The 26,163-nt window shown below is 39.0% G+C and overlaps 1 protein-coding gene across 1 annotated transcript in view; it reads left to right on the forward strand.

Annotated features, from left to right (window-relative positions):
- Positions 1-26,163, forward strand: part of opcml (opioid binding protein/cell adhesion molecule-like) — a 441,137-nt gene that overhangs the window by 35,131 nt on the left and 379,843 nt on the right. The gene's annotated exons all lie outside the window — the stretch shown is intronic.

Raw genomic sequence — 26,163 nt, forward strand, 5'->3', positions numbered from 1 at the left:
TCTCCTGGGGGGTAGATGGCTAATGCCCTTGTCTTGTGTGGTGAGCTCCTCTGAATGACTGATAGATCACAAGGGAAACATCAACTGTCAACTTGGGCTGTCACATTTGTCAGGAAGTCAGTTCATTAATCATCTAAGATGGCCAAGGGAGAGCAGTCTCCATTTGGCTGAGGTCTAAAACACCTGTGGCACTGGGCCAAGCTCTCTTCTGAGAACTGAAATCAAATCTGGAAGTGCTATATGTCAAAAACCTGCTTTTGAAGGGGCACATTAGAGAGGATGGATGTCCATCATCTTTCTTCAAAGCTGGTTGACATGAAACATTCAGAATAATATTCCAGGTAACGGAAGAATTGTATCTGTTTTGAAAGAAAAAATATTTCTGAGGTTGATAAAAACTGTTGAGATTGTGTTTAAATCCCAATTTCTTCAATACGTTTTGTGGGGAAAAAATTAAAAAAACTAAATTAAAAGAACAAAAAAAACACCCCTTAAAATATAATTAATAAAGGTATAGTCAAATAAATTAGAACTCATATTAATAGAAGTTTCAGGGTGAGAAAAAGTCTTTTTCATCTGTCTTAAAGACTACAGTGCCTCCCCACTGAGTCAATGACTATGTAAGCAACAGATGATGCAAATAATATGGGGAAAATCCCTTTTGAAAAAGTATGCAATGCCCCAATAGGCAAATGGAGACTGGAAACAAGTGTGACTGCTCATCACTGATTTTGTTACCTATTGAAATCCAGGCTCTGGCTGCTGGGCTGGGAGACTACTCCAGCCCAGAGTTCAGGGTGATGTTAACACTTAAGTGTTAACATCACCCTGAACTCTTTGCTAGCTTTGTGTTAGCATATGTATGCACAGATGCTTGTGAGCCCAAGTTGTGTTAGCAATATAATGCAGCTGTTTCTGGTAAAGGACACTGTACCTTTGTGCAAGAAAAATGACATTAATGTTTATATATCCTTTCCTAAAAAGTTGTACATGCCTCCACCACTGTCCTCCTCCCTGCACCCAAACTGTAATTGCTAATTGCGGTGCACAGGATGGAAAAAAAAAGAAAGAAAAAAAACACATTTCTATTTCTTTCTCTATGGCAGGCATGTACCTTTAGAAGCTTTGTAACACAAGTATCAACATAAGTGTAACACAAGTTAGTGAAGTACTCAAATTAGAGAATTAGATTACTTTAACACATTGCTTTGGAACACATTACACCCAACACTGCACAATGCTTTGAGGAACCACATGTAAGCCAGCATTCTGAAAACAAAGTGCTCTATTGGTGATATATGACACAAAGAGGTCTTTTAAGATGGGACCTGCGTCACAGTCTGCAGAGCAGACCGAGTGGGGTGAGTGAGGTAGACCCAAGAGCAGACACAGGTGAGGAGACGGTATTGAATCTCAAACTGAAGATGAGCCTTTATTTGGGCTGATAACCAGAGTACAAACAAATGACACAATCAGAGCAGAGGCGAGGACTAAACCAAAACCTAAACTGGGAAATACTAGAAATGTCTATGAGAAATGACTATGGGAAAATAACCATGACTATGACGACTATGAACAAGACTTTGTGCAGGTGCATGAAGAAACTCATGTAATACATGAATTAGCAAACATGAACATGACCTACACAAAATCCTGAAAAACACTTAACCTGTCATGAGGGATCGAACACAGACGACGTGACCCTGTACACAGGAAGACAGAGGACTTAAATACACACATGAGGTGATCTGGGGAAGTGGAGACACATGAGGAAACAGCTGACTAGAATGAACCAAATGACACCACAGTGGAAGTGAAACTAAGGCAATGGACGTCTTGATGCATGCATCGAGGTAAGTAAATCTCCAAAAGTTGATTCTGTTCATCTGGACATAGCATTTTGTGAAACTCATCCAAGTGACTTCTTCAATCTCAACTGACTGCAGGTTAAGGCAATGAACATTGAACGCAAGACCCCTTCAAAGTAAAACAGGAACCCTAAATAAGACGCAGATGTGACATGAGCTAGACAACATGAACTATTCAGACAGGAGACATGACAGATAAGACTCACTAACCTCTAAGGAAGGAGAATTAACACAGGGATGAGACAAAAAGGGAACCCGATACACTATGAAATATAACTGCAAACTAAGTATGACAGAATATAACTAGATAAACTGCAAAGAAACTAGAATACAGATGAATAGCAAAATATCATGAAACTCAGAAACACTGGGTCGCATGACCAAGGACCATGACAATCTGATCTCTATCTCTTAAATAGGACCTTTTGTGTTAAGTTGGGGTCGGCTTCATCCTCTGTGGCCCCTCTGCTTTGGGGTGTGCCACAGGGATCTATTCTTGGGTCGTTATTGTTTTCACTGTACCTTTTGCCTCTTGGCGCAATTTTCCGGAAACATAAAGTGCCATTCCATCTATACGCAGATGGCTGCCAGCTCTACTAACCTTTTAATCATTCTGATGTCATTCTGAGGTCGAGTCTCTCAACTCGACCTCTGCTTGACTGCCTTACTGATGTCAAAGCATGGATGGCAAAAAACCTTTTAAATTTTAATGATGGGAAGACAGAAGCAATTTTATTTGGCCCAAATTGTTCTTCTCATACTCCGGATGTTGATCTTGCAGCTTTGACTTCCCAACTAAAGAGTTCGATCACAAATCTCAGAGTTCAAATTGATTCTGCACTTACCTTTGATGACCATGTAAACGGGGTGGTAAAATCAGCATTTTATCACCTCAGACGTTTATCAAAGGTTAAGCCCCTTCTTTCCAAGCGTGACTTGGAAAGTGTTATTCATGCCTTTATTACCTCACGTTTAGATTATTGTAATTCTATTTTAATAGGGGTTGGGCAGGGCACTTTGTCACACTTGCAATTAGGCAAAATGCTGCGGCACGATTTTTAACTGGCAGAAGAAAATTTGATCACATCACTCCGATTTTTGGCCTCTTTACACTGGCTTCCAATTGAATTCAGGATCCATTTTAAAGTCCTTTTATTGGTTTTTAAATCTCTAAATGGTCTGGCACCTGTTTATTTGTCTGACTTGTTGAAGCCCCACGTCCCCAGTCGTTCCCTTCGGTCAGCTGAGCAGTTGCTGCTTTCGGTCCCAAAGTCACGGCTGAAACTTAGAGGAGACCGAGCGTTCTCTGTTGCAGCGCCAATGCTTTGGAATAACCTTCCTCTCCATATTAGACAGGCTACATCAGTGCCAGTTTTTAAGTCTTTATTAAAAACCTATTTTTATTCATTGGCTTTTAACTCTGTGGGTAACTGATGTATATATATATTTTTAATTTTGTTGCTATGTCTGGTTTTATTACTATGTGCATATTAGTATTGTACAGCACTTTGGTCTACCAAGTGTGTTTTTAAAGTGCTATATAAATAAATAAATGATGATGATGATGATGATGATTATTCAAGACCTTGTATGTAAGGAAAATGATTTTAAATTTGATTCTGGATTTAACAGGGAGCCAATGACTACAAGTCAATATCAGCTTGGGATTCTTGCTGCATCATCTTGGATAAACTGGAGAGTTTTCATGGAGCTTTTAGAGCAACCTGATCATAAATATTGAGTGTAGTAGAAGGGATGCTTCTCATTTTAGAGATATTGCACAAATGCATAGGGCTTATCTGAAATCCAAGGTTGGCTTGAATCAGTTCTTCAGGCAACCACAAATAGCAGCTAGCATCACACCTAGCATCAGCAGTAAAGCATCTGTAGCTTAGAACATTCAACACTTATAACACACTGTAAGGAACAACAAGGTAAGTAAAACCACACACCAGATTCTGATAGCTCCCGATTGGGTTTTTTTCTTCAAATGTTTCTGAGCTCAATTGGCTAGTAAAATACATTATCTAAACTTAACTTTTAGCTAACAAAAACATGTGACTCACCGGGATTTTTCAACACAAATAACTCAACAGATGTTAATCCTTTTGTGGTCAGAGTTCAGGGCCTAATAAAAGAGTAGCTTATTAGCATTTATATGTAATACAATTTGGTCTCATTAACTGGTTTGCAGCACTGCATACTGAGATATTTTTCCAATTGCGCTCTAACACACACTTGACCGCCATTAGACGGAAGATCGCACAGGAAGAGACAGGTAATGCTTCCTGCGCACAAGACGCAAGGTTGTAGTAACACAAGACTGCATCAAAGCGCCCCCTTGTACCAATAATAGGCTATAGCTTTAGATAATGAAAAGGGATTTTGTAGCCCTGTATTTCGCATGGGTTATACAAATATTCCGAAAGTTGCAAATCACATGATTAAATTGTTGGAAAAATCAATGTTTCGCCTTAAAGTGGAAGTGAACTACAGGCCCCAATTTCTGATGGCTCCAGGATAATGTAGCATGAAATGTTATTTGGATTTCAAGTGTTTATCAGGAAAGAGCTCCAAATAAAATGAAGGAGAAAAAAAACTCCATACAGCTAAGTAATAAAATGAGTAACTCCCAGTATTGATTTCCCTCTGCAACTAAATCCCAAATAATGAAGGGTAGCAGTCTCAGTAAGCACCATGTCTGTGTCGCTGTTTGCCTAAATGCAGGATCAGGATTTTTAAGTCATTGACTTACTTTTGACAGGATTATTCATCCAGAATTGCGGTGCGTTGCTGACCTACAGCAGACAAAAGCTTCTGGACATTTGAACTCATAACTCCAACAGTTTTATCACTGATCTCCGACTCGTCCCAGAGATCTCCAGAACACCGGAGGCTGCCCACTCTCCCCAGCTGGGCAGAAGTGCACGCAGACGGCGCCGAGAATGTAAACAAAGGCGAGGTAGGTGCGGAGGGCTACGGGCTAAGCTAAAGCTAACAGCACAACGGCTGCCTTTACCCAGCATTTTCCTTGCCAGTGTCCGTTCTCTGGTAAACAAAATGGATGAGATACGGCTCTCCATCACTAACAACAGACGGATTATGGACTTAAATGTCATGTTTTTCACTGAAACATGGTTGAACAACAGCTGCCCGGATATTGCTATTGAGTTAGCAGGACGCCACACACACCGAGCCGACAGGCTAGCAGATGACTCCGGCAAGACCAGAGGTGGAGGTTTGTGCATTTATATTAAAAATGCTTGGTGCATGAACTCCACTACTACTGAGAGTCACTGCTCACCTAATGCGGAGTTTTTCATGGTCAAATGCAGACCTTATTATCTCCCCAGAGAACTCACTTCTTTCATACTCACTGCAGTGTATATCCCCCGTGATGCTAGGTTGGCCATGAAAGAACTTTATGCAGCCATTAACAAACACCTGACTAAACACCTCGAGGCGGCTTTTAGTGTTGCTGACGACTTCAATCACACCAACTTAAAGACAGTCCCCAGATTCCACCAACATGTCTCCTGCCACACCAGAGGGGACAAGACTTTAGACCATGTTTATTCCAACCTGGCTGGAGCCTAGAAAGCAACACCCCTCCCCCACATTCGACAATCGGACCTTCTCTCCCTGTTCCTTACACCTCGGTACCTCACCACTCATCCAGCGTGTGAAACCTGCTGTGAGGACAATTAAAATGTGGCCAGAGGGGACAGATGCAGTGCTCCAGGACAGATTCAAAAACACAGACTGGAATACGTTCACCCACACAGACTTGGACCAGTACGCCTCATCTGTACTGGATTACATCTCCAAAACTACAGACAGTGTCACCGCCCAGGAACGGATCACCATGTACCCCAACCAGAAGCCTTGGATGAACCAGAATCTTCGACTCCTCCTGAAGGCTTGCAACACCACCTTCAGGTCAGGAGATGCACAGGCCTACAATACAGTCAGGGCTAAGCTAAAGAGGGGTATCAAAAAAGCCAAATACCATTACAAAAAGAAGGTAGAAGAATACTTCTCCAACTCCAACCCCCGACACATGTGGCAAAGACTCCAGACCATTACAGACTACAGGATGTCTCCTTCCTCAACAAGCTCAACAGCTTTGATGCTTGTTTTGAGCAAGGGAATCCAACAACTGCAACCAAAGCAGACGTGACTCCGGACCACCAACCACTGACTCTCTCCTCCACCGATTTAGGAGCGGTGCTGAGCAGGATTAATGTCCACAAGGCTGCATGTCCTGATGGCATCCTCGGGTGTGTTCTCAGAGCGTGTTCTGGGGAGCTTGCAGAAGTGCTGATAGACATATTCAACCTGTCCTTGACCCACGCTGTGGTACTGGCCTGCTTCAAATCCACCTCCATTGTCCCGATACCCAAAAACTCCAACCCACCAAGCGTCAATGACTACCGCCCAGTAGCCCTCACCTCCATCATTACAAAGTGCTTAGGGCGGCTGGTCCTAACACACTTCAAATCCTGTCTGTCTCCCACCCTGGACCCCCACCTATTCGCATACTATCAGAACAAGAGCACAGAGGATGCAGTCTCCATTGTGCTGCACTCTGTCCTCTCACAATAACAACACCTACGCCAGAATGCTGTTTATAGACTTCAGTTCAGTGTTCAATACAATCCTCCCCTCACAACTCACCAGGAAGCTGACAGACCTAGGCATCAGTTCCCTCATGTGTTACTGGACTTCCTGACCAACTGGCCCCAACATGTCTGGCTGGATAACCACTGCTCATCTACCATCACAATGAACACCGGTGTACTACAAGGCTGTGTGATTAGCCCTTTCCTCTACTCCTTCTTCACCCACAACTGCAGACCTGCCGATGGTTCCAACACCATCATGAAGTTTGCAGATGACACCATGGTGCTTGGCCTCAACAATGAGGCCACCTGCAGGGAGGAGGTGGATCGTCTGGCTGAGTGCGACACAAACAACCTGCTGCTCAACACCGAGAAGACCAAGGAGCTCATCGTGGACTACGACTGGAAAATAACTCAAAATGTTAGAAATATTCCAGTGTTAGAAAATCAGCACTGCTCAGTGTTAGCCATTGTTAATCTTCAAAACTGACTAGGTTACTTTTAAACATATAACACTGTCAAAAGTGTTAATTTAACACTCAACAGTGTTGTATTTAACATTCAGAGGTGTGGACCCATATAGACACTCTCTAGTGTTAATTTAACACTGGAGATTTTGCTGTGTAGGATTATGCAAGGCAGCTTACAGACTAATATTTCTACAGATATGTATTTTTCAAAGGTTGGGCTGTTTTATGCTTATATTAAATCTTGTGTCATCTTTACAGAGTGTGGTAGCGACAAAGTCCTTTAACGTTATTCATCTCTTTGGCTCAGTCTAACTCTGCAGTGAGTAATGCTTGAATATTGTGGAGAGAGGTTTGCTTGTAAGTGTGCATTCTTGCTAAAATAACTGACATTAACAGGTGTTGCGCTAATGAGTATTTTCTTGAATGTATTTATAAAGACATCCTATTTGACTTAATTGCTAGCTAGGGATGTGTATGCCCTTTGTGCAATCTAGTGAACAATGCCTGGGATAAAAGGGGTCAAAGTATTAGCGCGATCTATCTTTTTTTCTTTTTGTTTGTTTTTTAGCTAAATGTGATCAGTTATTCTTGCCTTTAGCTTTTATAACGAAAAGCTGTTACGTTTCCAACATACATAATTTAGGATAAATTAAACAGTTAAATAGTTTAGATTGACTATGGCTTCTTTTCTTTTTTTAAACCTTTTTCAACAAATGGTGTAGAGCAACACATAATCTCATACTCTCTTTGTTACAGACACAGTGATCTCTAAAGAGAGCAACTTAAGCCTACTTTCAAATAATAACTTATAAGATGCTTCATGTCATGTTTTAAAGTAGAAATACCTACAGCTTTTGTCATCAAAACCTAACTGGTGTTGTCTGTTAAAAGGCCTTTCATAAGTAGGTAAAATTCTACTATAAATCAATAAACTGTAATGATCCAAAATAACCCTATCACTTTTATAAACCAATATTTAATCAAAGCTACCGAACCTATGACCCAACAGAATTAGTCAAGCTGTGGAGTTAATTGAAAGACCCAGCACATCACCAACCCTGAGTCATGACTTTTTAACCAATATTTGGTCATATTAACCCAACCTACAACCCTTCGACTTCTACCCCAAAACTGAGTTATGAAAATAACCCAGCATTTTTTAGTGTGTAGATTTGCACAATAGAGCAAAAACAGTACATACAGTGTGCTTTAATACAGCAGCAGGTATGGTGGATGTTTTAAGTACAGACAAACTCTTTGCTCTTGATGGAGGCGGTCGCATCTTTTCCCTCTCCCTATCCCTTATCTTTCCTGCTTGGCTTCTCATGTCATTGTCTAGTCTCATGTAACTTTACCTCAGAGAGTCTCTCAGTCTTGTTCTCTAAAACCGAAATAATTCTTGTCCTTGATGTGTTTTGACTCTCTGCCCCTATCCCTCACACTCACCCCCCTCTCCATTCCAAATGCCTCCGATGCTTGCTATCCACCCGATGCAGACGGCGGGTCTGTCTAGAGCTGAAAACCCATATGGAAAAGATATATAGAAATCTTATAAAGTTTGTATCTGTCTTGTGTGAAACTTGTATGAAAAGGATACAAGAGTGAAAACAGATATAAGATCCCTTGAAAAATTCTATAAATAAAACTTGTAAGTTTTGGATACTTATTAAAACAATATATGAAAGTAATGAGAAAGTGGCCACTTTCATGAGTAAATCATATAAGTTTTTACTATTTCTTTTCCATATGGGAAGGGCTGCAGGACAAGATAGTTGCTCTCTATCTGGATCATTCCTTACCCCATACCCTCCCCTGTTGCATATCACGTTCTTTTATTCATGTGCTTTTTTGTGCTGAGGTGTTTTCTTTTAGTGTCCTCAAACTGGTCTCCCAGTAGGAGCCCAGCTTGAGTAGAGTTCTTTTTTTTCTCCTCTTGTCCCTGAAGCGCATACGTTCACATTTCTTTTTGGTGCAGCCACTGTCCTCTTTACAGTTTTAGCATATTCAGCTCTAGGTAGTTCTGACTGCCACACTTAACTGACTGCCAGCTATTCTGTATGCAGACTCATCACCATCTTTGATGAATCCAATGACCCTAATATCATCTTCACAATTTGGTCTTTTGAGTGCAGTGAATAGAGGTGTCGTTTCTGTTCTCTTTTAGCATATCTGCCATCTTTGGCTCTTATGTGTTCCTTATGATTTGGCACTATATAGCTGAACTGAATCAAACTGAATTGAATAATGCAGGGCTCGCAAAATCGCTAGCCCGTCGGGCTATCATGGGCAGGGCTGAGATAGATTTTGGTAGCCTGACCGGAGAAATCGCTAGCCCCAATGTCCCGGGGCTAGCGATTTTGCGAGCCCTGCAATGACACACTTGCTTTGACTAATGGAGCCTTTAGTCACTATAATTGCTAATTAAGCAGATTGGAACATCTACAATTTTTTTTAATAACTTGCTGTTTCTACACATATTTTAATGCTTTCTTTGAGCTGGAATCTGAATTCTTATGATCACATTTAGGCACATTCCCCAAATATGTTGTGCTCTGTTATTCCTTTCCCACTCCAAGCTGTTTCCAGTGAGACCAATGTAGGAATTATAAAGCGATACAAAGAGTAGAGCTAGAGATACTTGTGCTCCACATTCCGTTTCTGAAATTACTAGCAATGGTTGTGAACTCGTAGTCTAGGGCTACATCCTGCAAATCCTCTCTGCAAGTGACATCCGATTTCTTCCTGGGGCATTGAAAGCCACTTTAACCAAACCTGCTGAACTGTAAAGGAATTTAAATGAATGTATGACTCAAGCCTGCTTCAATTCTCTCCACCTCCCTTTTTTGTTGTTGGTTTTTTGCAGTGTGTGCATTAATATTCATAAGAAGAAACCATTTTCAATCACTATCAGGGAGTTCTTCTCCAACTGAAAAATTTAATATATGTAATGCCTGGAGTCAACAATGACACAGATTGAGTATTTTGGTCACAGAGCTGCAGCTGATTCTATGCAGAATGACTTCCATTCCTTATAAATTTATATAAATGGTATCTCACATGAGGAACCCATTTCCGTAGTGGAAATAAGTGGCTCACAATATAGGTTGTTTAATACAATAGCATTCAGCTGTCAAACTGAGTTCTGTGTGAATTCAATATGTCCCTGGTGCCAAAAGAAACATAAAACTTATCCAATCCCAGCTATTAAAAGACAGCAAAAGACAACAGAGTTATTCCCTACATAAATGTTGTGATTTAGCACTCTATCAATGAAACTGAATTGAATTGAACAAGTCATTCCCAATGGAGTTTGCATTTATTCCCTGCATCATTAAAGATATAGGATCTTATTTCTCTCTTCATTAGAGCAATTTGAGTTTTAATTTTTACTGATGCAACTGCAAATGGAATTCTGCTCAAGCAAAATTGAATCTCTGTACCTCTAGTGACGTGAAAGTGCCATTTTGTAGATATAGTGCAGACGTGACAGCTGTTATTTCACACTGTTAATGTTCAGGGAATTCATTAGTCAGCCGTGCACTCACTATTGCTGACCTAATACGCATGAAGAGCTGAGCTAGAAAGTAAAGCATCAAAACAGGTTTAGCACACTGTCAAAAGCAGCAGGCAGGTAAAACAGGGTAAGAGTGATGGATATGGAGAGGCAGCCTGAGGAGAGCAAAGGGCTTTTGAAAGAGTCTAACATTACTTTCTGCCTGGCACACTTGGAGGCAGGTTTGGAAAGCACAGTTCATTTCAAACTTGTATGCTAAGAAGGGTTTTTCTTTCAGTTACTTATTTTTTTGACTCCCCTCAGTAAAGGTGCTAAGCTGTTATTGCCTATTTAAATATGACTTGATTCACAACTGATCTTTCTGTGTGCTTTATTTGCCTGCAACATTCTGTAACACTGTATATTTAACCCCTACATAATATAAAATGAGCTAAGATCTTCTCTAAGTAAACCTAAAAAGTAAAATATTTACTTTTTAAAAAAGAACAAAATACAGTAATTCAGCATTAAAACAATATAGGTATTTTTTATTTTTATTTTTTAGCTATTTCTAGTTTTTTGTAGCTTTTTCATTTCAGGTGTGTAATATGTGTATAGGCTGGATACTCTTCCTGCATCACAGCTTTGGATCTTGAATCCCGGCTCTCCACAAGTGGATTAACTCATCTCACTCAGAAAAAAATGTCAGAAATAATAATAATAATAATAATAATAATAATAATAATAATAATTAAAAATTAAAAACATAAACATACCTCATAATATATTTTCACAACAGCAACAATAATCCAGGTCTTACTAAAGTGTGAGAATGCATCTCATTGCTATATCACGGATTATGCAAAATGTGGTTTTCGATGCTACTTATCCAAAATCTGTTCATATTTATCACCTCTTTCCAGGAGACCAGAAAATAAAGCTAATTTTCTACACTTTAAGATAATCATCTATAATACACTTAAGCAAACAGCAAGCATCCACAACCTCCATGTTGTTTGGACGCTTTCTCTATGGTGTCTCAAGTTCACAAGCACTATAGTTGTTCAATCAAAGACACTGAGTAAAAGACACATTGGAGCCTGAATATTAAATGGCATTGTCAGTGGGCTGCATTGGGAGCATTTGAAGTCATCTGATCCAGCCCTGAATATAAGCTTTATCAAAAAGGGCAGTTTTAAGCCTGATCTTAAAAGTAGAGAGGCTGTCTGTCAACCAAGTCCAAACTGGGAGCTGGTTCGTTCTACAGAAAAGGCTCCGCCTCCTCTTCTTCTTTAGGGATCACAAATAAGTCAGTGAATGAAGAACTTTGTTTGGTGAATATGGTACTGTGAGGTTTTTAAGATATGACAGGGCTGACTGTTCAAGACTTTGTATGTGAGGAGGATTTTAAAATTAATTCTGGATTTGTCTCAGCTAGCTGTAAACCTGGCTACAATGCTGAATAAAAACCTGGGGTTATTTTTGTTATGAATATTAAGATATCATAGCTTTATGGAGAGCTTATATAGAGCAACAAACAATTTTTTAAAGTCATATAAAGTTCTTTTAAATTAGTGAATCACCATTTTCTTTCTCTAGTTAATGGGTTATTTGATTCAAGGATTACATAGGTCAGTTACACAAGGAAGTCAAAACACCTGTGATTTATAGCTGTTTTTCAGAGGAGAAAAAAAAATCAACGTTTAGTTTCTATGCATTATGTCAGGACAAGGTCCAAAGTGTGATTAAAGCAGTTGGTGGGCTCATTTATATTTTGAGAGAAGCCAGGTGAGTCTGATAATATATTAAATGCAGTGTTGAGGGTGTTGTTTTCAGTGGTTTAATTAAAGTTAAGCTCATCCACTATAATAGAGCAGGCTGACAAAAGTCAAGTCATCACTTGACCCAGCTGTCTTAGCTAATTATAGGCAAACCTTAAACTTTGCTTTTATTTAAAAAATTCTTGGAACTGATCATCTGCAAAGGAATGGTTTATTGTATGCGTTTCAGACTGCATTATAGGACAGAAACAACATTAGTGAGCATTACAAATGATCTTCTCATGGCCTCTGACAGTAGACTCATCACTGTGTTTGCCCTCCTGACCTCAGTGAAGAGTTCAGTACTCTTAACCATAATATTTTATCACAGCAATTAGAGCACTGTGTAGGTATTAAAGGTATTGTGCTGCAGTTTGAAACATGTTTTTTGGTTTGAATCATATCTAATAGATTCCAATTTGTTCTTGTAAGTGGGGAGTCTTCTTTACACACTACTGCAATTCATTATTATCAAGATGATTTAAAAACTCACTGAAAAGCCGTCACTATATCCAAAATAAGGCACAAGAAACATGTTTCTCCCATATTGGCTTCTAATTGTCCCTTTCCTATTTAATCCACAATTGAATTTAAAATCCTTCTCATCACATACAAGATCTTATCTTAAAGACCTCATGGTACAGTATCACGCCAATAGAGCATGTTACTCTTAGACTGCTGGTTTACTTGTGATTCCCAGGGTATTTAAAAGTAGAATGGGAGGCAAAGCCTACGGCTTTCAGACCCCTTTTGTGTGCAGTCAGCTCCCAGTTATGATTGGGGAGACAGACACTATCTCTACTTTTAAGATTAGGTTTAAAACTTTCCTTTTGCTTTTTTGAGAAAGCATATAGTTAGGGCTGGATCAGGGGACCCTGAATCCTGCCTTAGTTATGCTGCAATAGGTGTAGACTGCTGAGGGCTTCCCATGATGGACTGAGTAAGTGGGAAAAAAAGTGAGTAAAGAAGAAATACTATGTGGGCATAAACAACTCTGCATTTAATTATTAGCTATTAATCTCTGGCTCTTTGCTGCGGCATGCCTTTCTCCTGTCAGCCTCACCCCCCCCCCCCCAGGCAGCCACGTCAAATGTTCTGGCTGAGGTTTCTGTCTGTCTTAGTATAAGAATACTACAGAATTACTGTATTTTTTCACTAGAATCCATCATGCATAAGGATAAGTAGCGATCAGATTATAACTACTATCATCACTTATGATAATGTAACTTTTAATTACTTTTGATTATTTTTTTGTGTAAAAGTACACATTAAGTGTATGAGTATACTTCCACAACTTCACACTACAATTAAAGACTGCGAGTTATTTTCTGAATTCAAAAGAAAAAAAAAAAACATTGTCAAATTTATGGCTTAATTTGACTATCAGTTTTCAGGAAATATTCACACTGACAAGCGCACTTGTCTGTCTTCATAATTACAAGGAAAATCAAGAGTCCATCAGCAATCAGCACTGATTGCTGTACAGAGTTATTGCCGCTCCTTGATGCAGCAGAGAAATTTACATTTTTGAGTGCACATAGATTGCTGGATTGCTTTATTTTACTTAGGCTGAAATCATCAGTGTCTAGCAAAAACAGCTGTGTTAGTGCAGGTGAGAAGATTTAGTCTTGCTTGTGGCAAATAATTTGTGTGGTTTATTTTAGTGCAAACTTAAAATCACTGTCAAGTGCATTACGTATATTAATTACAAGAAGAACAGTGCATGACTTACAAATTGTCCAACTTGTAACTTCAAATTGCTCTACCTCCTGAGAGCAATTTGGTCTACCTCCTGCTCAGCATGCCAAATAACCTTGGGTTGCTCTTTGAAGCATCCATCAAAATGGGAATGTGTGTGAATTTGAGATAGAAAGCACTTAAGCATAGAAAAAAGACCATGTATGAATGAGCGTGAATGGGTGAATAAGGGATGTTGTAAAAAGCGATTTGAGTGCTCAGGTAGAGTAGAAAAGTGCTCCAAAGAAGTGAGAAAAAAGGTATATTTCAGTTTAACTTTTTCTGTGATTTCCTGTCTCTTTGGAGCTAAAAGAGACCACCGAAACACATTAGAAATATCATTAGAATGACCAGAGTGTCCTCTTCTGAGCACATCTAAGTAGGGTAACTCAAATAAGTCAAAAGATATAGACTAAAGTATGGGGTATGGAGAAAAGTAAGGCTACTCACAATAATTTCTGTTGTGAACTCCAGTAGATTTTGTCAAGTCTGTGCCAGCAGACGATGAGGAGTGGAGAGAAAGAGACTGAACTGAACCAAAGGGGAAAAAAAAAGGCATCCACAATAAGAGAAAACAGTTCTGGAGGTATGGGAAAAACAAAACAGATCTTGAGGCCAGGAAAACTGTCCAAAAACTAAGCAGATCTGGGAGGCTGACCACAGGTCCAGTAGTGATGAACGAGATGTAGCAGCTCTGGGGGCTGGCTGCGGAACCAGCAGCAACGCCAAAACAGTTTTGAGGGCCAACAATGATGGCGAAGATCCTCAGCCAACACATTAAGAGGATGAAGACGGCTACAAAGAAGGGAACCTTCAGGACCCAGGCAGGGCATGCAGGATGTGGCTTGGTAGATGAAATAAGAGACACACACTAAGACGTGACTTGACACTGTGAGATGGAGACATGGCTGTAGACTTGTAGTCAAGACCGCCTAAACCAAGACCAAGACAATACCAAGACCAAGACCAAGACAGACCAAGTCAAGACCAAGACAAAGTCGAGCCGAGATTGAGACTGAGACAAAAAAGTCTTTAAACTGCAGCCAGATGCTGCTTCGTTTACGGGTGTCAGGCATATTTATGTGATTTTGCGATGCACTCGCACAGCCCTCCTCACCGCTGTCTAGTGTCTCACTCACTTACTGAGAGGACAGACGCACGCTCCACTTGACTGTCACGTCTCTCACCCTCTCTGTTTTTCACATAATGATATTATCCTATATCTTCGCATGTGATTGCCCACAATATAGAGGGATTGGAGCATAGCTGAGCCACTGTGTAAGAGCCGAGCAGTGAAAGGAAATTAAGTGAGGAGCCGGCTCTCGCTCAATGGGAGTCAACTCTGATTCACTACAAAGCACTCTCTAAGCACGGCTCTTGGAGCTGATGCTTTTGCGCATGACACATTATCGAATGTTATGTTGTGTGTTATGGATACTATTGACTCCAAATCTCCCGACCATTATGTCAATCTGAGACAGCAAGACCGAGACAGCGAGACCAAGACAAGACCGAGGGATCCGAGACCAAGACAAGACCAAGACCAAAGTCTGTCGAGACCAAGACAAGATCAAGACCACGTATAACTGGTCTCGAGATAACCAACTCTACATGACTGACTGGAGAGACAGAGGGAAGATGGATCACCTAAACAAGAGTAGCTAAATGAGAAACCTGGGACACAGGGAAGGCACGGAGACAGAAACCTAAAGTCTAGAAACTGTCATGTAATTAATATATCCTTATTTTCCTATTATATTGTTTTATGTACTTTAATAATGAAGGTTTGTAGAGCAAGGCAACTTTTGACTCATAAACTAAGTGCTTAGCCAGACTGAAAACAGGAAGTGTAGAGCTGTACAGTATATTAATAAATACAGGAAGCCAGACAGAAAAGAGGAACTTTGCCATATAAGCAATGGTTGTATTGAAACTGTGACGTGTAAAGTACCAAAATAATACCTATATGAGACACAATTTATGATTCTAATGTTAGAGATCCTGCAACTGGCGTTTTGGGCTGTGCAGGGGTCTCTCTCTTCCGGAAGATGATTGAATAAAAAGAAGTCCAAAGTTTTATGCCCTGGAGGCCAAGAGTTGTGTGTAGAGAAGAACATGACTTAGAAAAGGGCATTTATGGTCATATTTTGTCTAATTTGGGGAGAATTGTCCCATATGTGTTTATTTCTCTTATTTCTCTTCTCTTTAAGATTACATACGCAGTTACTGGGTGTTGTCTACTTCCTCTTTCTGATTCTGAACAGCATGTTTGATAAAATACTCTTATGAAGGCGTATTTTGAGTGATTCTAAGTGTGTGAATGTTGTGAGTACTGGATTTGAGTGATTCTGTGTGATTCGTACCAAATAATAAATAAGTAATAATAACACTACGTGGGTTCATAGCAGAGTGCGGGAAAAAGAGGAAGTCTGAGAGAAGAGAGTGTGTGTGGATGTGAACCACCAAGTCTGAATATAGCTTGTGAGCTGGTGAGAGACATTGCAGCATGAAAACAGAGGAATTAGAGACTGAATGTCTTAAAAAAGTAATAAAATGATATTAATTACATGTTTTAGTGTGTCAATACAGGTGGACTCTTCTCAACCTAAAAACATGAGTACAGCGGCAAAAGGATAAATTAACTGAATTGGGATGAGAAACAGGCCAGCCTTTGGCTTAACATTTTACAGCTTGACCTCTCATTCTGTCCTTATTCTGAGAAGAAGCTTAAAGGACAGTCAATCTCCTGATGAAGACAGAAGACAGACAGAACACCGTGGACTTGAAGAGTTAACAGCAGGCAAAAGACAGTGCAACTGACCTGTAGGTTTAGGTTTAGGATTGTCCACCACATCACAAGAAAAGAAAAAGATGGAAAGATAAATACATGAACTAACAATTACGTGAATAAATAGAAAACACACATACACAAACTGTTACATGTGAAATTATTTTTGGAAAGAATCAGAAGTGAGATAGTTTGAATCCACAGCTCAGTGTAAAGAGGCATGAATTAAACCTGATTATAAAATACACAAGCAGTGAAGAAGCAGCTTACACTCAATTAATATGACCACATAACATAAATGCAATGAAGAACACGCTTACACTTAGGAATGTGAATACATGACATAAATTGGTATTTCTGGCCGGAAAGAAGGAAGTGGGTCGTTTAAGTTTGTCACTTTTAGGTGCAAAGCAGACCTGGATCAATTTTCCACATGCAGCAGTCGGAAGAAAGTTATAGGTTAACATCACTGGAAACATTCAGGCCAAGTTTCTGGTTGAATTGTTCACAGCGCCATGTGTTACTAAACCTCGCCAGCGAGCTCTCACTTCTGGCTGAAGACAAGGAATGCAGTTCCAAAGAGCAATAACATGGATGAGGAAAAGAAATCTAAGCTCAAAAGGCTCTTTGCCCGAAAATCAAACTTGCAGCGTAACATCTCACACTCCATGTCCACACTGAGGACTCGACCTGAGAAGAATTCATCTCTGAGTGGCAGCCGCTCATCTGGTCTCAATGTCAACTCTCCTGATGTTAAGAAGAAATTCGAATTGGGACACAAACGAACCGGGGACTCTGACAGCAAGGTGTCTTTGGGTCCTTTCTCACTGATGGGCCGCTCCAAGCAGAGCAACAGCGACCTGAACAACCTGTGCATTAACGGCAGCCATGTGTACACAGAGGAGACAGAACCCAAGAGTGGATTCTGTCTCGGAGAGAGAACTGCCCGATACTGAACTGTTGAAGTGAGAGAGGACAACGGAGTGGGAGCAGGAGGTGAGAACACAGAGGAATACTGTTATTTAATGTGGGAAATCAAAATTGGGGTTAGCAAACCTTGGAAAGTGTTTAAGTGGGAAAATTGTGAAGGAGTCTGAAACACTGCAAAAAGAAACATATACAAAATCACACACACAAACAGAAAATGCATTAACCTTAGAAATACATGAGAGGTCATGTGGATTAGACAGTATCTTGAGCATGTGAGTCTGTTTATCATCTTGTCCAAGTCGCTTAGTGTGTAGTAGTTTTTAGAATAGCGAATTAGAAGTGCTCTTGTACAGATTGATCAAAACAAGTGATTACTGTAGAAAGAAATAAAATAATTCAATAAGGTGGTAATATTTAAACATGCATTTCTCTTGTCACGGCAACTTCTTGAGAGATAACTCAGTATGCAAATTAGTTGAATGACTGGGGACTGGAAAAGAAAAAAGAGGAACTTAGGTTTCCTATCTAATTGTATGCGTGAAGCTTGCACTGGAAGAGACACGGTGACTGTGTGGCTTTTAACAAGATTTTCTGTGTATTGAGCAGGTGAAATTATGTCAGTTGACCTCAGAGTCTCAGGATGCTGAAGAACCTGAGGCCACTGAAAGTGATTTAAGTCTGATTTCAGACTATGTAAGTATTAGTTAAGCCAAAAGTAGGGCAAAACTTTTGTGGCCCTGAAGCTCTCCCCCCGAAAGTTCTAATCCCAACAACATATGGATAGATTAATAAGCAAAATTTTCTGTGTTTAAGATTTTTGAGGTTGTTTTTGTGATGGGTTGATTCGGTCGGTTAGGTTTGGGTGTTCTTCTCATTTTAATAGAGGGAGTTTTATTAAACATGGACATGTCTAAGGCGGCCCATTATTTTTGTAACAGTGCACTTAGAAAACCTGTCAGGTGATATTGTTTTGTGTTTTGATGAGCTAATAATCAGCTCTCTTTTTCTCATTTTTGTTCTAAGCAGGCCTGAAAGATTTAATTAATAGTGCTGTAAAAATTTCCAGGAGAACAAATATAAGGTGACCTTTTCCAGATTACAACTGGCTGAGGAGAAGGCTACGTGTGGGAACCTGATCAGGTTGTAAGTCCCTGTCTAAAAGGATTGCAGTCAATCCAAGTCCAAGAGCATAAAGAACTCTTTTCCTAAAAAACAAAAAACAAAATAAAATAAAACAAATGAATGAGCTCATGTTGCTGACGGTGGAGAATCTGATTATTTGCGCGGGAGTCTCCACTATCAGCAATATCTCATGTGAATGCGTGGGAGTGAATGTGTGTGACTGGACCAAGGTTAGGCTGAATGAATGTGGACAACATTACCATGCCAGCAAGAGAAAGGGGATGCTTTGCTTTGCTTTGTTTTGCTTTTGCCATAAGCAGGAGGAGTGGAAGACTTAATTCTGGGGATGTTGGTTTTGGGTTGCAGATGTTTGCTTTGAGAAAATTTCTGTTTTATTGACTGGGGTTAGATTATGGTATTACATTATATTGTTGGGAAAATGCCAAATGCTAAAGGGGAAACATTTTTTGATATAACTCATGTTACCATTAACCAAAGAAACACATGACTGATAACTGTTCTGTTTTAAGTTTTCTTTCTTATAACACAGATTAGATCATAAGTGGGGAAAACTGAGTATGAAATGTGAAGTTCAGGTTAACACACAGGTTTTGTTTCTATGAAGTTCCAAGGATGCAGGCTCTGGATGGAGCCAGGAGTTCGAAAAGATTTGACATGATGATTAAATTGATTTCATCTCTTAAACACAGGTTTGCAGGCCCGGAGCAGATATACCTGAGAGGAGGATCGCTGAGGTGTTTTGAGAAATAATATGACTAACCTTTTTTCTTTTAATTTCCTAAGCCCTGGAGCATTTTCAGTTTGTGACACATAAGAGGTGTCAAAAGGGGGGATTTTAGGTTTAATTTGAAATAATGGTCTTTATGATCATTTTATGACTTGTTGGGTGTTTGATAATGTAGGTACGGTAAAACTTATGCATAAGTGATTGCTTATATGTTTAACCTTAACTGATTGAAAATCTCTTACTTGGGTTGGATGTATTTTAGTAGAATAAGCGTTTATAATCATTTTATACACACATTGCATATTTGGGCTCATTAAGAGTTGATGCTCAGTCTCAGTCTATTAAAGGTTTCAAGCTTTGTTTGGCGTGATGTCCAGACAATCTATTGTGTAAGTGACTTGGAGCATAGAAGGATAAACTGCTTACAAACACATGATTTAAACATAGGCCAGGCCAAAGGCCTGGAATTCATTTAGCTTTTAACTGCACAGCTTTTAACTTGCAGGGATGGCGTGGAGTGTAGTGAATGAATGCATAACATGCTTACATACACGAACATCACATAGATGTATTTTCTAGGGTAAAGGTGGAACACATCTTGCTTTATCTTTGCTTAGCAACTAGTGGGCTGTGCAGGGGTCTCTCTCTTCTGGAAGATGATTGAATAAAAAGAAATATAAATGTTTTAACACACTATGAGTCGGTTTTCTCTGTTCTATCATGGGGACAAGAGAATCGGGGTTAATAAAACTATAAATAAAACACAAGCAGAAAACAATAAAGAGAACCAAACCATTAATAACAATAAATCAAAGAATATTTACTTATTGACCTGTACTGTCACTGCTCTGGGGTTTACTTTTGTTTGTGGATTTATATACAAAAGAATTTAAGAGGATTTAACCCAATATTTTTTTACAAGCTATCTTGACGGATTTTACGTCCCTACACTGGCAGTAGGCTAAACTGTTTATACTAACTTTATACTAGACAGTATACAGTTGGTGTTAAGATGGAATTCAGTGAATTAATCTTACCACTGTTAGCTTGAATTCAAATGTGTGTTTGCTGAGCTGATAGAAAATGTATTTATTTGAAAATAACTCCTGCTTCAATAAAAGTTACTTCTTTTATACTCGCTCCTCTTCTGTAGCTCTAGCTTGATGCTGCACCAAAATAGTCCTGCCCACTTAAACTTCAGAGCATGGAGCTATAGATTATCCATATTTTTTGTCTCATTCATCAGTTTGTACATGATAAGCACTGGTGATATATTATACATCAAAAGGACTTTTATGTGCCATTGTTACCTTCATTTAGGCTCAGAGAAGTTTGACGTTTCAATGCACATGGAGGTTGGGAAAAAAAACTTCCCTCAAATGCATTAAACCTGGAGTAACAATCCTGTTTTGGATGTAAACTGTAAGGGAGTAGAAAGTACAGTATTTGTGAAAATTCTACTTAACCACAGCAATGAAATATTTGCATATTCTTACTTCCTGTCTCTACAAATCTCACTGAAGGGTTGAAAAATGCATGTGATCACCCCAGTTTATTTATGGGAGCTACTTTAGGGTATTGTGCATGCAGACTCACTATTATGACTTACTTCAGACATTGATTTAAATGAACCATTTTTTCCTCACAAATAGAAACAAAAACTTATTTACTTCAGAATTTGTAATAGGAATAATAATAATACACTACGCTGAGACAGATAACACAGTAACAACACGTGCTGAGATTATGTTTTATATTCCATTCAGTTGAGATTATTTAAATTCTTTTCATAAAGTGCCAATGAATACATCAATACATACATATAAATTAAATGGCAAGGCTGCAAGGCAATGGAAAGTAAAGGCTGTGCAAAACCTGCATAGCCTTCACTTTCCATTGATTGCTCATCACCACTCCACAAACCATAAAAGTGACTTAAAATATAACTCTCCTTCAGTTTACATCGGTGGCAGCATGTAATACCTTACATTTTCTTGAAAGGAGTGATTTGTCTTTCAATTTGATGGAGGGTACATGAGTCATTAGGCATCACTCAGTTGGGAAAGAGATGCTAACAAATGGAGTCATGCTTGCCAGTAAAACTCTATCTTGTGAATATATTTTTTTATTTTCAGTATACCTACAATTGCCATGAATGTTTTTGTAGGATTAGCAACAGTGTGGTAGATAGGTAATATTAGCCAAGAGGTTAGAAGACATATCACATGGCTGCTCTTTAAATGTGCAACATACACTTTTTTCATTACAAAACATTAATACCAACACTTTTTTTGTGACACATATAGTTGACATACCATAGAATACAAGGATAATGTAACAAAGTGGGGAACATAAAACACAACATAAAATACAACAGACAAGGTACATTATAACTAGTGTAGAGCTGTGGGTTTGTGTGTGTTTCATTATATAGATAGATACTGTTTTAGGGAGAAAAAATAGTTGTTTCTTATTTACTACAACAACAACAATAATAAAAACAATAACATAACATGACAGACTACGTAATACATTTTTAAAGTGTACATTTGGTAGAAAGCATCTGTTAAATAACATTTAATTATGAGGATGGATATGTAGATTTGTCCTAAGGTGCTAAAGAAAAAAAGAGAAGAAGAAGAGCCACTGGGACCAGCATAGAAGCAGAAAATGGTTGGCCAGTTCAACAATATTTTTCTTTTGTTATTATTTTCCGTTTAGTTTGAATTCTTTTGTCTCTCCTCTTCTTTTCATAGATTTTACTCTTAGATTTAGCGTGAGTGTGCCATACTTATTAGTGCCATTAGACTCGTGCTTTATATGCTTGACAGACACGTACTAAATAAAATATAAAATAAAGTATATAAAAAAGTTTTGTTTTCAATATTAAACCTAAATTTATACTGCATGCAGTCCAGATCTCTTTTAAAACTGTATTTAGTCCTAAATGTTGAGACAGTGTAGGGAAGCACATAGTGATGTTGAACCCCAGCCACAATCCTCCCTTTGTTGTAATGAACAGCTTCTACATACAGTATCACTTTCATGCTTGGATGGTAATTACCTTCTTTTCAACTCTAAAATTAATTATATAGTTATAAATTGGCAGTTTACCCACTGAGGCAATGCTTACACCTGTTTTAATATAATTCCCTGTCAAAAGGTGGATGGTGCCTCAAGCATCTGCCAGACTAATTTCATAACTTTGCCTTCCCTGAAGGTCAGACTGCCTACTGTCTGCCATGAAGATCAATGCGTAGAATCATCTGGTCATTGCTGGTTAGTCTCAAGTGTTTTCTTAGGACCTGCAATGTATTACTTGGATGACACTGGGAAAAAAAACACTGGGAGAAGCACTGCATGAAAACAGTTACAGGTCATCCAAATACAGATCATCCTTCAAAGACAGCTGCAAGACAGCTGAAACAATTTCCCGTACATTTTTTCTTAATTTGTTGTCAGACATATACATGTTGTTTCAGTCTTTTGGACAATATTTTTTCTTTTACTTTACTGTGGCATCAACTCTACACTAGCTTGCTATATGTAAAACTGGACTATATGTAAAACTCAAAAAAATACTGTTTATATATAATATTTCACTTAAAAAAAACTTGAATGTAAGACTGTGAAAGTAATTTATAAATGAACGAGCTTACATTACATTACATTTAAATATCAAAGTATGTTTACAGTTTTAGAATGTCTTCTATGCCTCTAAGAAGTTTTTCTTAGAGGCAAAGAAAATACAGAAGAAACACATGAAAATAACACACCTAGTCATTCAACATCTGCCAACCCTTGTTGTGCAGTGTCTAACATAGGGTGGTGGCCAGTGCTCTATATTTTGCTGTGGTCTTCTGGGGAGAAGGCATTTGCACAGCAGTCAGGGACAGAGTAGACAAACTTGTAAAGAGGGCCAGCAGATGGCAGAGAGAAGAATGCTCTTAAAGCTGGAATCAGTTATGATCCACCCCACACACCCACATCATGCCCTGCAAATTATCAGCAACAGCACCTTCAGTGAAAGACTGATTGCACCAAAGTGCAAGTCAGAACACCTCAGCAGTTTCTTTATAGCAGATGTTCTGAGGCTATCTACTTCACTTTTCAATTCAGTTCAATTCAATTCAATTTTATTTTTATAGTGCCTCAACAACAGTTGCCTCAAGATGCTTGAAACTATAAGGTAAATACCCTACAATAAGGAAGGAAACAGTGTAAACCCCAACAATCATATGACCCCCTATGAGCAATATCGGATTTAACAGGGAGCCAATGAAGAGAAGTCAATGAAGGTTAAAGATGCTATTTCTTTCGAGTCCCTGTCAGTACTCTTGAAGCAGCATTTTGGACTAACTGAAGGATTTTCAGGGAGTTTTTTTTTTATTTATTTTTTTTTAGGACATCCTGATAATAATGAATTACATTACATACATGCATGAGGTAATTTTTCTAGCATCACTCTGATACAGATTCTAATTTTGGAGATATTTCACAAATGGCAGAAAGCAGTCCTAAAGATTTGTTTAATATGTGCATTGAAGGACATATCCTGGTCAATAATGACTCCAATGTTCCTCACGGTGTTACTGGAGGCCAAGGTAATGCCATCCAGAGTAAGAATCTGGTTAGGTATGAGATTTCTAGGATTTTCAGGGGCATGTTTATCATAATTTAGAAGCAGAAAATTAGAGGTCATCCAGGACCGTCTGTCGTTAAGACATTCCTGCAATTTAACCCTTTAGAGCCGATCGGAGCGGACACGCTCCATTTTGCGTAACTATTTTAAAATCCCGGTAGCACTGCAACCACGTAAGCTAGCGCAAAAATTTTTTTTGCATATGAAACCGGAGGAGTTGTACTTACATCTTATGCCATCAGCTTGTCCTAGGTCACGGTTTCCTTCCACATAAAGCTTTGCAAAAACTGCATAAAAAGCACTTGCAGGAACAAAAACATAATATTCCAGAAACACGCTTTGCCGATCCGATCAGCTGTTCATAACACTTCCTACGTTGGAATAGACATCAGCGCGAACTTTTGCATTTCCGCCATTACCTGCCCGAAACCGGAAGTGACGTCATTTTCGCGGAAATGTAGTCTTTTTTACCATCAGGGCCTCAGGGCCTATACTGGTCTTTTTAAAAGTTATCTTTGACTTTATGACTTTCTGTGTCGTTTCTGGGATGCTTAGGACTCATATTGCACTGCTGGAAATAGTTTATTTTGATGCACATGCTGCTCTTTTGCAAATTTGCAGTATAATATTTATTTTCGTTTTTCCTGCAGTGTATAAAAATTGGTGTATTTCAAAAATAAAACTACGAAGACACTCAAAATAAATTTCCTGTGGTGGGAAACTATTTTGTGCAACTTTTTTGTATTTACAGTTTTGAGGGATAAGCCTCTTAAATTTCTCTAACTAGAAATATAAGTTAAAAAAGCAAAAACGATTTTCAATTTTTTTGTAGTTTATTGCACTTTTTTGCAATTTATGTAATTACTATGCACTTAATGAATACATATTATTAAAATCTGGGCTATAATGGTTGTATTGATGTATAGCAACTTGAAATGCTCCCAAAAATGGCTCCACAGCATGTAAAAATATAATATAAGCTCTGGCGGACTTGGTTCTATGGTAGGTCTTAAAGGGTTAAGTAATTGTTGTGTGCTATTTGGCTTCATGGATAGATGAAGTTGTGTGTCATCTGCATAGCAGTAAAAATTTATACTATGCCTTCTGATGATACTGTTTAACAGAAGCATGTAAACAGGATTGGTCCTGGCACTGAATCCTGTGGAACTCCCTAATTAGCCTTAGTGTGTGAAGAGGACTCTCCATTTACATGAAAAAATTGCAGTCTATTGGATAAATATGGACCACACCTATAAACACACTCCTTCCGGTTCGCATCTATATATGTTACCCAGTTCTACAAGCTGTTCCTTCTCGTGTGTGAATGTGTGTGTGAATGGGTGGATGACTGGATATGTAAAGCGCTTTGGGGTCCTTAGGGACTAGTAAAGCGCTATATAAATACAGGCCATTTACCATTTACCATTCTCGTTTACGTGCCCCCCTCTGCTTTTCAATTCTTTAAGTTCTGAACTTCTATTTAGTACATGGGGATCTGCCCGGCCTGGAAGCCGTCGCCAGTCCCCTTCGAGGCCTTGCCCAAAAGTCAGCTCAATTCATGTCCAAGCCATTCACCTTCATCTACTAAAATGCTGCCAAACCTCAAATGAGGATGTGGGCCCAGCGAGTGAATAGTTAATATTTTATTTGTGAAGGGGTTCATGAAGTCATTACTAGCGTTCAAGGAATTATTGGCTCAACAGAGCTCTGACTTTTTGTCAGCCCGGCTACAGTGCTGAAGCGAACCTAGGGTTGTTCTTATTTCTCTTCAATCAGTGATGAATAATAAGATGCTCTAGCTTTACGGAGGGCTTTCTTATAAAGCAGAAAACTATTTTTCCATGTTAAATGATGATGTTCTTAACTAGTGTGACACCCTTTCCTCTCTAGCTTCGGAATTATCTGTTTTAAGGTGCGCGCTAC

Source organism: Simochromis diagramma, unplaced genomic scaffold (assembly GCF_900408965.1).
Source record: "Simochromis diagramma unplaced genomic scaffold, fSimDia1.1 OVJJ01000123.1, whole genome shotgun sequence".
In the NCBI taxonomy this organism is placed as follows: Eukaryota; Metazoa; Chordata; class Actinopteri; order Cichliformes; family Cichlidae; genus Simochromis; species Simochromis diagramma.